The sequence below is a fragment of the Lagenorhynchus albirostris genome, chromosome 3 (assembly GCF_949774975.1).
Source record: "Lagenorhynchus albirostris chromosome 3, mLagAlb1.1, whole genome shotgun sequence".
In the NCBI taxonomy this organism is placed as follows: domain Eukaryota; kingdom Metazoa; phylum Chordata; class Mammalia; order Artiodactyla; family Delphinidae; genus Lagenorhynchus; species Lagenorhynchus albirostris.
In genome coordinates, this window is record NC_083097.1 from 159,176,058 (window position 1) to 159,189,542 (window position 13,485).

At 46.2% G+C, this 13,485-nt stretch overlaps 1 protein-coding gene and 1 pseudogene across 1 annotated transcript in view; one reads left to right on the forward strand and one right to left on the reverse strand.

Moving 5' to 3' along the window:
• Positions 1 to 13,485, forward strand: part of MAP1S (microtubule associated protein 1S) — a 29,898-nt gene that overhangs the window by 9,043 nt on the left and 7,370 nt on the right. The gene's annotated exons all lie outside the window — the stretch shown is intronic.
• On the reverse strand, positions 11,291 to 12,660 carry LOC132518656 (serine/threonine-protein phosphatase 2A catalytic subunit beta isoform-like; annotated as a pseudogene).

Here is a 13,485-nt window from a genome sequence, read left to right on the forward strand (position 1 = left end):
TCAGGCCAGTCATTTTCCACAGGTGTTACCTCCAGAGGAGGCTTTAACTCAGGCTCTCAATACATTTGATCATCAGTATCAGTGTTACCATAAGACTCATTTACATGAGGTAGTTGAATCTTACCAGCGACAGGGCTACACCATATCGAAATATGGTTACCGTACGATTCATTTTCATTACACAACCAATCGGTAAGAGCTACAGACGTGTTCACTTTGCCTTCCCAACAGAATCTGCCTTTGCCCATATACCAGACGGTATTAAGGACAGAGGTCGTGACCACTGGCCACGATTCAGTTAGCTCCGGATTCCAAGGTAACTAGGGACAAGTTCACGAGCTTGTACTGAGTCTGATTTCCATTGTGTGTTGTATCGCAGGGCCCACCTCCCTTCTGTGGGGAGGACGTGAGTTGTATTTAGAATATTCCTATCCCAACTAACTGTGCTGCAGGGTATATTTTATTTCTAGCTTTACTGGAGGTGCGAGCAGTCAGGGTGCATCTGTGTAAATTATAAATGTCCCCAGAGAACCTCCATGAGCTTGGAGGGCCGTAACATTCCCGTAGGTGTGTGCGCCCCTGAGCCCCGGCAGCTAGGATTGAGGGCCACTGCCCCGTGGCCACTTCAACCTGCATATGTATTTAAATAGTCAGGAGGCCTTGTTGGGTCCCAATGCTAGTTCTAGCATATCCAGCACTGTTGGCAGTCTGCCTGACCCACTTTGCTAAAACCTCATTCTCTTTCCAGGCTGGCTCCCATCCTTCGCCTTCCACCTGGAAGAGAACTCCCCCTAGTCTGCCTATTCTAATTAATCTTTTTCCTCTGGATGCCACTCCTCATTAAAAGCAAATTTCACTTGTCCTAGGATACCTGCTAGCACCTATTCACCCTAAGGCTCTTTCTGGCTTGTGGGCCAGTGTTGTTGAATCCACCAGAGACCTTGTTGCCGTTGTGTACTAAAGGCCTGGGTGCAGATAGGGTGCATGCTTTGCGCCCCAAAATTTTGGGCCCCCCAGACTAGGCTTAGATGCGTGGTAAGCACACCTAGATGTAATTTAATTTAGTTTGAGTAAGCCATGAGGCTTCCCATGGCCTGCCTTGTCTCTGGTAGGGCTGTACCCCAGGGGAACTTGAGCGACCATGTGATGCCCACTGCTTTAATCCCATCAGGGACCCACTGTTTTTCCCTAGTTTGATGAATCGTTTTCCATCCACAAAAACAGGATGACACGTGCTCGTGCACAGCACACCCTCCCATGCTCGGCATGCTGCTGTTATACTTTGTCCATCATAACCAGGGACCTTTCTAAGCAATTGATTGTCACGATCTGTTACACAGTGATCACATAGATCAGTCTGCTGGGAGCTATACACCACACAGTTTGAAGTCCCAGTAGGAAACAGTTCCCAAATGTTATCCTTTGTAGTAGATGTAGCCCGAAAAATGGGAGTCAGAAGACACGGGCGCATCGCTAGAATTCCATTTAATCTTTTAACAGTTGGTCCTGTTCGTTAATATATCTCAGGACCAGAATGTCTTTCCAGAGCCATGCCATTCAGCTGTGCAGGCTGCTGTTCAATCTTATCAGGTCCCCAAATCAGGGCTGATCTCAGCAGACCAGCTTCAGCCTGCTGGGCATCTGGTATGCTTCTGCTAAGAGATTCTATTATTCTCTTGCTCTGAGGCTCTCTCCAGGTGTTAATAAAATGTTGGATTTCCCTCATTGCATAACCCACTTATTCATCCCTTTACCCTCAGCTGTTATTCTTACTCTCCATTTGTCATTTATCTTTACCCACACTTTTCCACTCTTGGAAGGGACGTTAGTTTGGCCACCGTGCTGGTCCAGATTGCTGCCAGGAAACTAGGCTGGCAGGTGTCTCCCCTGCCCCGTCCACTGCCGCTCGCCTAGAGTAGGGTTACACAGGTACAGAACCAGTGGGCTCTTGCAACTGCTAGGCAGTGCGGCAGCATTCACTGTCAGCACCAACTTTGCCAGAGGCGGGTGAAGGCACATTCCGGGCCCATCAGGCCCTTAGGAATTCTGAGGTTTAAAGGTATAGTTACCAGTTTCTTGTTGAGGAATTATCCCTGCTTCTGGCCCCCACAGTTGCATCCCTGGTTCTGGGACCACTGCATCGAGTAGGAGAAGAAAAAAAAAAAAGTTGCTGTGATGCGGGGAAGAGTTATACAGTCGCATCAGCATCCTCCCCCACCCTGACTTGCCCACACCCCCAGAAAAGTGGAGGAATCTATCCAGTGGGGACCCGCCCTCAGCCCCGCTCATGTTGAGTGTGAGCACATGCTCGTGACGGTGTGTAAGCCAGCCTCTCAAGCCTGTGTCTCCCCTGGTTTTAGACAGCAAATGCTTCAGCCGCCCATTCCAATGTTCTGTTAAACCATTACTCTGAGGATGATACGCAACACATCTGGTGTGAAATCTCTTGCCACTGTTGGACAGTATGGGCTGTAAAGTGCACCCCTTGGTGCGAAGAAATGTAACTCAGTGGCTCAAATTGTTACAGTATTTTCTGTTCCAGTCTTATTTTGAGCATTTGCATCTACCATCAGGTATGCAAACCCAGTGCAGGGTGTCTCTTCCTGTTAGGGCTCATTTATAGCCCCAGGGCTACTGGCTTTGGTCCAATGTAATCCACTTGCCGGCCATGTGTGGGGCTCTGCATTGCTGCAGCCCTCTCCCCATGCCGACTCATTCATGGACCGCCCTCCCAAAACGTTCACTTGGTGGTTCAGTGACCTTCCAAACCTGGAAGGGGTTCTTCTGGTGGGCATTGACATGTCCTACTTTAACACGCCCCTTAAATTCCCAGAGTGATTTCCATAAGGCCACGCCCCATGCAGGCATCCCTTTAATAGTCCAGGTTTCCGTTGCCCGTCTGCCCGACCACACAGCCACGCCATGGGCCCAGGAGTAAAAACCCAAACATAGGGGCTTTTACCGTTGCTCAATTCTTCCACCACTGCTAGGAAAACAGCGTGCAATTCAGCCCGCTGAGCCCATTTGTTCTTGCTGCCTCCAATCAGAGTCTCGCCATCCCCTGGTTTTAATGCAGCCGCTTTCCAAGCAGGTTATTATCCATTCTTCTTGGAACTGCCATCCATAAAGCAAGCGCGCTTTGTGGTTCAGTTGAGAGCCGTCCATAGGGCAAGGCCATGTGCCAGTCAGTTCCAGCAGCTCCTCAGGTGGCTCCAAAGTCGGTCCTAGAGGAAAAGAGGCTACGTGCTCATGATCCAGTGGGTGCCTCCCTGCATTACCCTGGCAGCGTGCTCTCAGATGGACCATTTCTCTTTTTATCATGGAACACTTCTGGGCACTGCGTTCATTGGAGTGTTTCTCCAGCATCATCCAAGACATGATGGGCATCTCAGGTTTCATGATTATTTTATGTCCATCAGTAATCGAGGTGATCTCAGTTAATGCCCAATCGCAGGCTACTAATGGTCTCTCAAATACTGTGTATGGGCCGTAGCAGCTTGGAATTTTCTGGTCCAAAATCCCAGTGGTCACTGCTGGGAGGTGCTCGTGGGCTTTTGCCCAAAGCTCCAGTCTGCAGAGTGTACAGAGTATGGCCGACACTTCCCAAATCATACCTGAGTGGGGGGTCGGCAGGGCCCAACGGCCAAGTTGAGAGGGCTGCCACCGTTTGTAATTCAAACACAACCTGCTCTCGTTCGGGTCCCTAACTCAGAGCTTTCTTCCGGGTAGTCTTACAGATGGAAGCAGCATTCCCAGATGAAAATCCAAGTCAACCAACCAAACGCTGGGCTTCTTGTTTGGTCCTGGGGAGGACAGTGACAGCGGTTTATTTTTAGTCTCTTGTGGAATATTCCAGGTGGCCCCTGCCCAGGTTCTTCCTAAGAATTTGACTGTTCGGGCAGGCCTGGGAACCAGTGCTGGATTTATTAACCCACCCCAGTTGGTCATGTGCGTCCCTGTTGCACTCAGATCAGTCCTAGCCTGCTCTTTGGTTTCCGCTATCACCGTAACGCCGTCAGTATAGTGTATGATTACACTGGCGACCCGCATCAAGTCCACGTCCCTTCTGACCAAATCACAACAGTAAGCCAGTGAGTTCAGATACCTCTGTTGCAGCACAGGAAAGGTAACTTGGGATCCTTCCCATGTGAAGGCCAACTGCTGCTGGCTCTTTTCTGAGATCAAAACAGGGAAGAAAGCATTTACGAGGTCACTCGCTGAGTAGCGGCCTCCTTGCATTTTCTGTGTGTCTGGAACGGCTGAGCCGATGGGTGGTACAACTTGGTTTAAGTCTCGATAGTCTACATTTCGTCTCCATGAACCATCCGTCTTTTCCCCAGGCCGCACAAGGCTATGGTACAGTGAATTCGTGGGTACCCACACTCCAGCTTCTAGCATATCATGAATTAAAGTGGTCGTCTCTTTTTGTCCACCAGGCGTTCCAGATCACTCTACGTTAGCCACCTGTGTGTGCTCGGGCAGTTCTAGCGGCTCCCATCTGGCGTCCCCAATTAAAACTGGCCGGAGGGCGGACTTACAGGCCTCTGCTTTCCAATATTAAGTAGGGGAGGCAACCCCCAGTCAGCCATAGTCTCCATCCCAGTAATACAGTCAGGTAAAGGAGATGTGACCACCTCACACCAAATCTGTCCACTCACCCCAGTTTTCATCCCAATGTGCACCTTCATCCCATCAACGTTTGCATCTCCAGTTCCTCCCAGTCTAACCTTAGCCCCCGCTAAGACTTCACCAACTGGTGTTGGAATCACAGTGCTTTGGGCTCCTGTGTCTAGGAACCCTGGGAAGGTCTCCTTCCTCTCCTGGCTGTTTTCTCCACGCCTGTGCAGATGGCCTTGGGTCCCCACCCCCGGGGTGGAGCCAGAAGATCCTGGCCTCTGCTTCAGTCTTTATCTTCATTAATCTTCCTAATCCTCACCCGCAGGGGATTCCTGGTCAGGTTTCTCACTGTAATCTTTGCCTCCTGGCTTTCGAAATCCCTCCAAACTAGAGTAAATAGTGGACTTGTTTGGGGCCCTTTAACAAAACGTTGGGGGCCGCACTGGTCCACCCAATCTCTGCTAGTGCTGCATCTGTTGCCGAAAACTCGGCTTCTGTGAACCAGTGCCACATCGAATCTTGCAGGGAGAGTTTTGGGTGAATTAGAAAAGAATAGCTTTAAAAAAAAAAGAACCTCATTGCTCTGCCAGGCAGAGTGGGGCACAGTGGGCTCATGCCCCTGAAAAACTGTGTCCCCCAACCCAGGGGGGATTTGGTGAGGAGTTTAATAGCAGTGGTTCAAGGGCGGGTTGTTGATAAGATTAAGGTGTGTGTGTGGGGGGGACACCTGTACTCCTTTAATCCGGTCTCAGGTAATCTTTTGATGAGCTTCTCTGGTTCCTTTCATCTGGCCTCAGATGCTGTTCTCTGGGATGAATAATGCTGACATCTTCCATTTGTTGGGGGTTTTAGTTCTGTAAAGAGCTCAAAGGTATTGTTAATATGTATCCCTTGAGGTGGAAGGAGGCCCCTGCCCCAAGGCTGCCCTATTGTTTCTTGGCTGCCCCTCCCTTGTCTCTGCATCCCCTCCCTTCCCTGATTAGCAACTGTTTGAATCTGCCCTTTGGGACTCCGGGAAGGTCATGGAGGCTGGAGTCTGTCCCCTACAAACAAGGAACGGGGTACACAGAAAGGCCTCCATGTCCAGAAGCCCCACAGGGTCCTGCTCAGTTTCATCTGTTTCAACTCTATCAGTGTCTGCTTTATTCATTCTACGTTTCAACAGCCATCTGAAGATGACCACTCCACTCGGTCAAGTCCCTTGACTCTTCCCTTTGTCTCTCCCCGTTTTCTTAATTACTCTAATGTTCTTGGTGTCATCAGAGAAGCTGAGATAGCAGATCTGATAAGGCTTCTAGAACTGTTGTTCAGTTTTGTAGCAGTAAAGTTCCATGGGGTGCCCATGCAACAAGGGTCCCGTTAATCACAGCATTTACCAAAACCTGGGTAACAGGCATATTCAGTGGGTGAATGTCCCAGTTATAAAGCTAATCCCACATGGCTTGCATAGGAAGCATTTCAGCTGCTTCATCTGGGGTGTCCCACTTGGCATTTATGGGGTGAGTTGGGCAGTCCCCCCTTCCCAGGATAAACACACTTTTCAGTGGCGTTTATCCAGTCGGCCAGGCTGGTTATTCCTTCGGGAATAACCTCCTGTGTGTCTGGAACAATCTGTGATTGTTCAGTAGTGAGCTTGGGGTCCTGCATCAACCCAGATGTGCTCTTCTACTCTGCAGCCTTCAAAACCAAAGACACAGCCCCCAAACTGGTTACTCTCACGATCCATTTTGGTAAAGGTTCTTCAGGAAACTGATGATACCAGTCCACAAAGTGAGTCCGTTTCTTTACACTCTATCTCCTGGTTTTAGTTGTTTCTTGGTTTTGCCCTCCCCCTACCTTAACTACCTTCTTGGTGACCAGAGACCTTAGAGGTCTTTCCTGATGCCCCTGCATAATTTTTCCCTCTCTGGGCGGCTTTGAGGCTAATGACCAAACCTCAGATCTACCCAAATCTGAACTTGGTTCAACATCAAGACCCGAGTGAGCACATTTTTTAACTTTCATTTTGGCTACTAGAGATAACAATAACCAGGAAACTGTGTATTCAGCATACTGCTTATTATTTTGCATTTCCTTATATATCCAGTGAGCCAACTCCTTGGGTGTTGGGTCTACTACCATTACTACATTCCGTTGGTAACTTTTACCTTTAGTAACTGATTGCAGTGCAGCTGCAGTTTCATACTGTGGGTGACTGGGTAGCTATCTGGGGATCAGCGTTTGCTCATTCCCCACCCTTTTATCCTTTCTCTTTAAAAAACACATGTTTCGGGGCTTCCCTGGTGGCGCAGTGGTTGAGAGTCCGCCTGCCGATGCAGGGGACGTGGGTTCGTGACCTGGTCTGGGAAGATCCCACATGCCGCGGAGTGGCTGGGCCCGTGAGCCATGGCCACTGAGCCTGCGCGTCCGGAGCCTGTGCTCCGCAACGGGAGAGGCCACAACAGTGAGAGGCCCGCGTACCACACACACACACACACACACACACACACACACACCCAAAAAAAAAAACCACATGTTTATGTAAGCCAGGGTCATTCTAGCAAATCCCACTCCTGACACCAACCAAAAAGGGTTCCTGGACCCAGTTCCACTGTGTGTGTGTCTGTGTGTAGGTTTCCCCACACCAACAAGCAATTCTTGGATGCCAGCAGGGCGTCCAGGAATTCAAATCAATTCTGACACTCTCTACCCAGAGATAGAATCACATACCACAGGTAAATGGCTCAGTCCCACAAGACCACCCTCCACGTCAGATGCCAGTCACAAGCCCAGGTTTCTACCTGTGCTTCTGACCAACTGGCTGCAAACCAGGAGTTCTGGTGACCTCCTGTAACTCAGGATGCCAATCGCAAGTCTAGTTTGTTACCTGTGCTTCTCTCTGACTAGCTATAAATCAGAGGTTCCCATGACCCCCTCCTTGGGTTTGGTTAATTTGCTAGTACAGCTTACAGAACTCAGGAAGAACCCATTTACTCCCTAGATTACTCATTTATTACATATAAAACTCTGTTAAAGGATACAAATCAACAATCAGTTGAAGAGATACATAGGACGAGGTCCCAAATGAGGGCTCTGACTGATGTCCTCAGGGAGCTTGGGGCCCCACACAGTGGCACGTAGAAGCACTCTGCTTCCCTGATGTGGAAGCTCTCTGAAAAAGGGCCAAAAAGCTGTCCTTTGGGGCTTTTATGGAGGCTTCATTACATAGTTGTGATTGACTAAATTATTGGCCAATGGCCATCGATTCAACCTCAAGCCCCTCTCCCCTCCCCCAAAATCAAAGGGCAAGACTGAAAGTTTCAACCTCTTAATCATATGATTGGTTCGCCTGGCAGCCAGCCCCCACCCTGGGGTGGGATCCAAAGTTGTCTTCATTAGCAGAAACCTTGTGTTGGAAAGGGCTTGTTTTGACTAACAGACACTCATTTCACTTTTATGGCCCTGAAGTGGTTTCAGGAACTGAGGACAAGAAACCAAGTATTGTAACAAAAGATGCTCCCATTGCTCTTACTGATCAGAAAATTCCAAGGGTTTTAGGAGGTGTGAGGCGGGAACTGTGGACAAAGACCAAATACATCTGAGAATGATCAGATTTTATATATATATTTGGAAGGGTTCCCACCATCTCCCAAATGATAAGAAGAGTGGCTCACCATGCCTACACTGCCTGTACAGCAATGCAGTTTATGCTGTACACTTGCTCACCCCTTCCTGGGGAGTCTGGAATTTTGGAAATGGTGGGAACCCTTCTGAAATCCAAGTTCCCAGAAGGCAGCCAAGGGCCAACCTGTCAGCTTTCTAAGGGTAGCAGTCTTGGGCTTGCTGTGCTTTGTTGTTTTTTTTTCAATTTTTAAAAACTGTGCTAAAATTAATGTAACATAAAATTGACTACCTTGGGCTCCCCTGGTGGCGCAGTGGTTGAGAGTCCGCCTGCCAAGGCAGGGGACACAGGTTTGTGCCCCGGTCTGGGAAGATCCCACATGCCGCGGAGCGGCTGGGCCCCGTGAGCCGTGGCCGCTGAGCCTGCGTGTCCGGAGCCTGTGCTCCGCAACGGGAGAGGCCACAACAGTGAGAGGCCCGCGTACCGCAAAAAAAAAAAAAAAAATTGACTACCTTAAGCCATTTTTAAGTGCACAGTTCAATAGCATTAAGTACATTCATATTGTCGTACAACTATCACCACCATCCATCTCCAGAACTTTCATCTTGTGGAACTGAAACTCTGTCCCCTTTAAACACTAACTCTCCATTCCTCCCTGTCCCCAGCCCCTGGCAACTACCATTCTACTTTGTGTCTCTGAATTTACTACTCTAGGGCCATCATATAAGGGGAATCATATAGTATTTGGGGTTTTTTGTAACTGACTTCTTCCACTTGGCGTATTGTCCTCATGCTTTATTCATGTTGTAGCATGTGTCAAAACTTCCTTTTTTAAGACTGAACAGTATTCCATCATATGGATGGACCACATACTGTTTATCCATTCATCCATTGTTGGATACTTGAGTTGCTTCCACCTTTTGGCTATTGTGAATAATGCTGCTATGAACCTGGATGTACAAATACCTTTTTGAGACCCTTGCTTTCAAATTTGGTGTATATACTCAGAAGTGGGATTGCTGGATCTTATGGTGATTCTATTCTTAGTTTCTTGAGGAACTGCCATACTGTTTGCCACAGTGGCCGTACCATTTTACGTTCCACCAACAGTGCACAAGGGTTCCACCTTCTCCACATCCTTGCCATCACTTGTTATTTTATGGATTTTTTTTTTTTTCTGGACACGCAGGCTCAGCGGCCATGGCTCACGGGCCCAGCTGCTCCACGCCATGTGGGATCTTCCCGGACCGGGGCATGAACCTGTGTCCCCTGCATCGGCAGGCAGACTCTCAACCACTGCGCCACCAGGGAAGCCCTATTTTATGGCTTTTTGATAGTAGCCATCCTAATGGGTGTGAGGTGGTATCTCATTGTGGTTTTGATTTGCATTTCACTAATGATTAGTGATGTTGAGCACCTTTTCATGTGCTTGTTGGACATTTGTATATCTTTTTAGAAATGTCCTTTGCCCATTTTTGAGTCAGATTGTTTGTCTTTTTGTGGTTAGGTTGTGATAGTTCTCTATATATTCTGGATATTAATCCCTTATCAGATAATGATTTGTAAATATTTTCTCCCATTCTGTGGCTTGCCTTGTTACTCTGTTGATAATGTCCTTTGATGCACAAAATTTTTTGATTTTCAAAAAGTTGAGTGTGTCTATTTTTTCTTTTGTTGCCTGTGCTTTTGGTGTCATTGCCAAATCCAGTGTCATGAAGCTTTTGCCTTACGTTTTCTTTTAAGAATTTTATAGTTTTAACTCTTATATTTTGCTTTTTGAGTTAAATTTGAGTTAATTGTTGGATATGGTGCTAAATAGGCATTGAACTTCATTCTTTTGCATGTTGATATCCAGTTTCCCAGGGCCATTTGCTGAGAAGACTGTCCTTTCCCCATTGAATATTCTTGGCACCCTTGTCACAAATCATTTGACCGTATGTGTGACAGTTTATTTCTGGGCTCTCTATTCTATTCCATTGATCTATATGTCTGTCTTGATACTAGTACCACGTTGCCTTGATTACTATAGCTTTGTAGTAATGGTAGAAATCAGGGAATGTGAGTCCTCCTACTTTGTTCTTCTTTTTCAAGGTTTCCTTGGCTACTTGGGATCCCAGTGAGCTTCCATATGAATTTCAGAATGTATTTTTTCTATGTCTGCAAAAAAAAAAAAAAATCACTGGGATTTTGATAGGAATTGCATTGAATCTGTAGATCACTTTGGGTAGTGGTGGCATAACAATATTAAGTCTTCCAATCCATGAACATGGGATATCTTTCCATTAATTTATGTTCTCTTTAGTTTCTTTCAGTAGTGTTTTGTAGTTTTCGTGTACAAATATTTTACCTCCTTTTTAAGTTGATTCCTAAGTATCTCATTCTTTTTATGCTATTGTAAATGGAATTGTTTTCTTAATTTCCTTGTTGAATTGTTCACTGTTAGCATATAGAAATGCAGTTGTTTTTTGTGTGTGTTAATATTGTATCCAGCTATTTTCTGAATTCATCTGTTAGTTCTAACAGCTTTCTTTTGTGTGTGTGGAATCTTTAGGATTTTCTACACATAACATTATATCATCTGTGAACAGAGATAACTTTACTTTTTCCTTTCTAATGATTCTTCTTTAAATGTTTAGTAGAAACCCAGTGAAGCCCCAGAGGTTTTGATTACTGATCCAATCTCCTTACTATTTCTAAGTCTATGCAGATTTTCTATTTCTTTGTGAGTCAGTCTTGGTACATTTTGTGTTTCTAGGAATTTGTACATCTCTTCTAAGTGATCCAGTTTGTTGGTGCATAATTGTTCATAGTACTCTCATAATGCTTTTTATTTCTGTAGATTGGTAGTAACATCTCCACTTTCTGATCTTACTAATTTGAGGCTTCTCTTTTTCATTTTGTTTTGTTTGTTTGTTTAAAATTGAAAGTGTATTCGCTCAGTACACCAAATAGAATGCAAGCACTGTCATGACAAATATACAGAAATATGCAGATCAACATAAAATAGTAATTTAGTGTAAATGAAGGGAAATCTCTTTAAATGTTATGACAACGTACGCCCAAGAATTTTTCAGTTAATTATACATTTCAATAAAATAAACGGTAATGAATTAAGTGGAAGTTAGCTTTATGAATTTTTCTTAAAAATAAAAATCCAACCCTATTAATCCATGCCAGTTAAACACTCTAACTAAAATCTCCAAGTAAGTGCAAACGGAGATGGAGTTAGTTACCTTTTTTGCTTGAACAGCCCCAAGGAAAGCGGTTACTACAAACACAGCAGGCAAACTGTTAAGACCGACCGATCTAGAACATAGCGTTGAACTAACCTCAGTCTCAAGTTGTGCTAAATGCTCATCATTAGTATGGCACAGTTTGGTCCCTGATATGGTTTAATGCCAAGACAGATCCCAATTTGTTACAGAAACACATAGATTACTGTTGCTTTTTTTTGTTTTGTTTTTAAATATATATATATTTTTAAAAAGCCAGGTATACTTCCACATACAAAGGCAGGTTTTCCCAGGAGGAATTTACAGAAAGTAGTCTGGGGTGCACTGGGTCACATGAGGCTCTCCACGACGAGGTGCTGGGTCAAACTGAAGGAAGCAATACTTCAGAGTGTCATCTGATTCCATGATAGCAGCCTGGTTCCCACAACGATAACTTAATTATCGTCGGGTACGCTGACAATGGTAACTACGTTCCGATCGTGACACCAATTGTATCCCTCCATTACAAATTGGTGAGCACGAGAAACCAGTGTGAGACCACTGGCATGGTTAAATGTTTCAGAAATATCTCGTCCAAATGTGTAGCCAGCACCGCGTAGTGAAATACCCCGCCCACCACGATCACCTGGATCTGACCATAACGGATCACACGTTGGGCCCTCGTGTGGAACTTCTTGTAAACAATCCAAGGCTCTTCTATGATCCAGTGTATCTATGGATGGGGAAGGGCCACCATGGAGGCAGAATATCTGTACATCTGCTAAAGCTGTAAGTGGCAGATCATCAAACAGATCTGTAAAGTATTTCCAAACATTGGCATTTCCATGCTTTCACAGACATTCATCATCAAAGCCATGTACTTGGGTAGATTGTCGGCTTTCGTGGTTCTTCTCAATATTGTAATATGTTCTGGATAACGCACCTTTAATGCCACAAGAAGAGTCAGTGTCTCCACAGGATAATAACCTCTGTCTACATAGTCACCCATGAATAGTTTGTATCTGGTGATTTCCCACCGATTCTATAGAGTTCCATAAGATCATGGAATTGACCATGCACATCTCCACAGACGGTAACAGGACAACGGACCTCTTGCACATTTGATTCTTTTGTTAAAATTTCCTTAGCCTGGTTCTCGTTAAGTTGTTTACACTCGTTCAGCTGCTTGACCCACTGGTCCAGCTCCTTGGTGAACGCCTTGTCGTCCATGGTGGCCCGAGCCCCTCCCCTGCTGCCTCCGGCCCCCCGCGCGCCCCAGCACCCTCGCCCGCAGCCAGCTCCCAGCGGGAGTGGAAGGAGCCGGGGAGCGCGACCCCGCGCCGCGCCCAAGCCCCGCGGGCGGTACCGGGCGCACGGCCTCCAGGAGACCCCCGTCCGCACTGGCCCATTGGTCCGCACACCCCTGGAGTAGGTGAAGGGCGCGGGGAGGTGCGGGGCTTCCGCGCAGCTCCCGCCGGACGATGGGCACCTGCCGCCGCCTCCCGCCCGCCAGCCACTCCCAGTTCCCTTGCCCCTTCTCTCTCGCTCTTTCTCTTTTTCTTTCTTAGTCAATCTAACTAAAGATTTGTCAATTTTGTTAATCTTTTCAAAGAACCAACTTTTGGGTTTGCTGATCTTCTTCTGTGTCGTTTTTCTACTCTATTCTTAAAATCTTTGCTCTAATCTTTATTATTTCCTTCCTTCTGCTAGCTTTGGATTTACTTTTGTTCTTTTTTCAGTTCCTTAATTTGTAAAGTTAGGCTGTTGATCTGAGATATTAATAAAAGTGTTTATAGCTATAAACGTCCCCTTTATCAGTTCTTTCCCACAAAAAGATTGTCTTTGTCTTTATCTTTGAACAATTTGATTATCATGTGTCTCAGTCTGGTTCTCTTTGATTTTATCCTATTTGGGGTTCATGGAGTTTCTTAGATGTTTATGTTCATGTCTTTCATTAAATATAAGAAGATTTTGGCCATTATTTCTTGAAATAATCTTTCTGCCCCTTTCTCTCTCTTTTTTCTTCTGAGACTCCCATAATGTGTATGTTGGTCC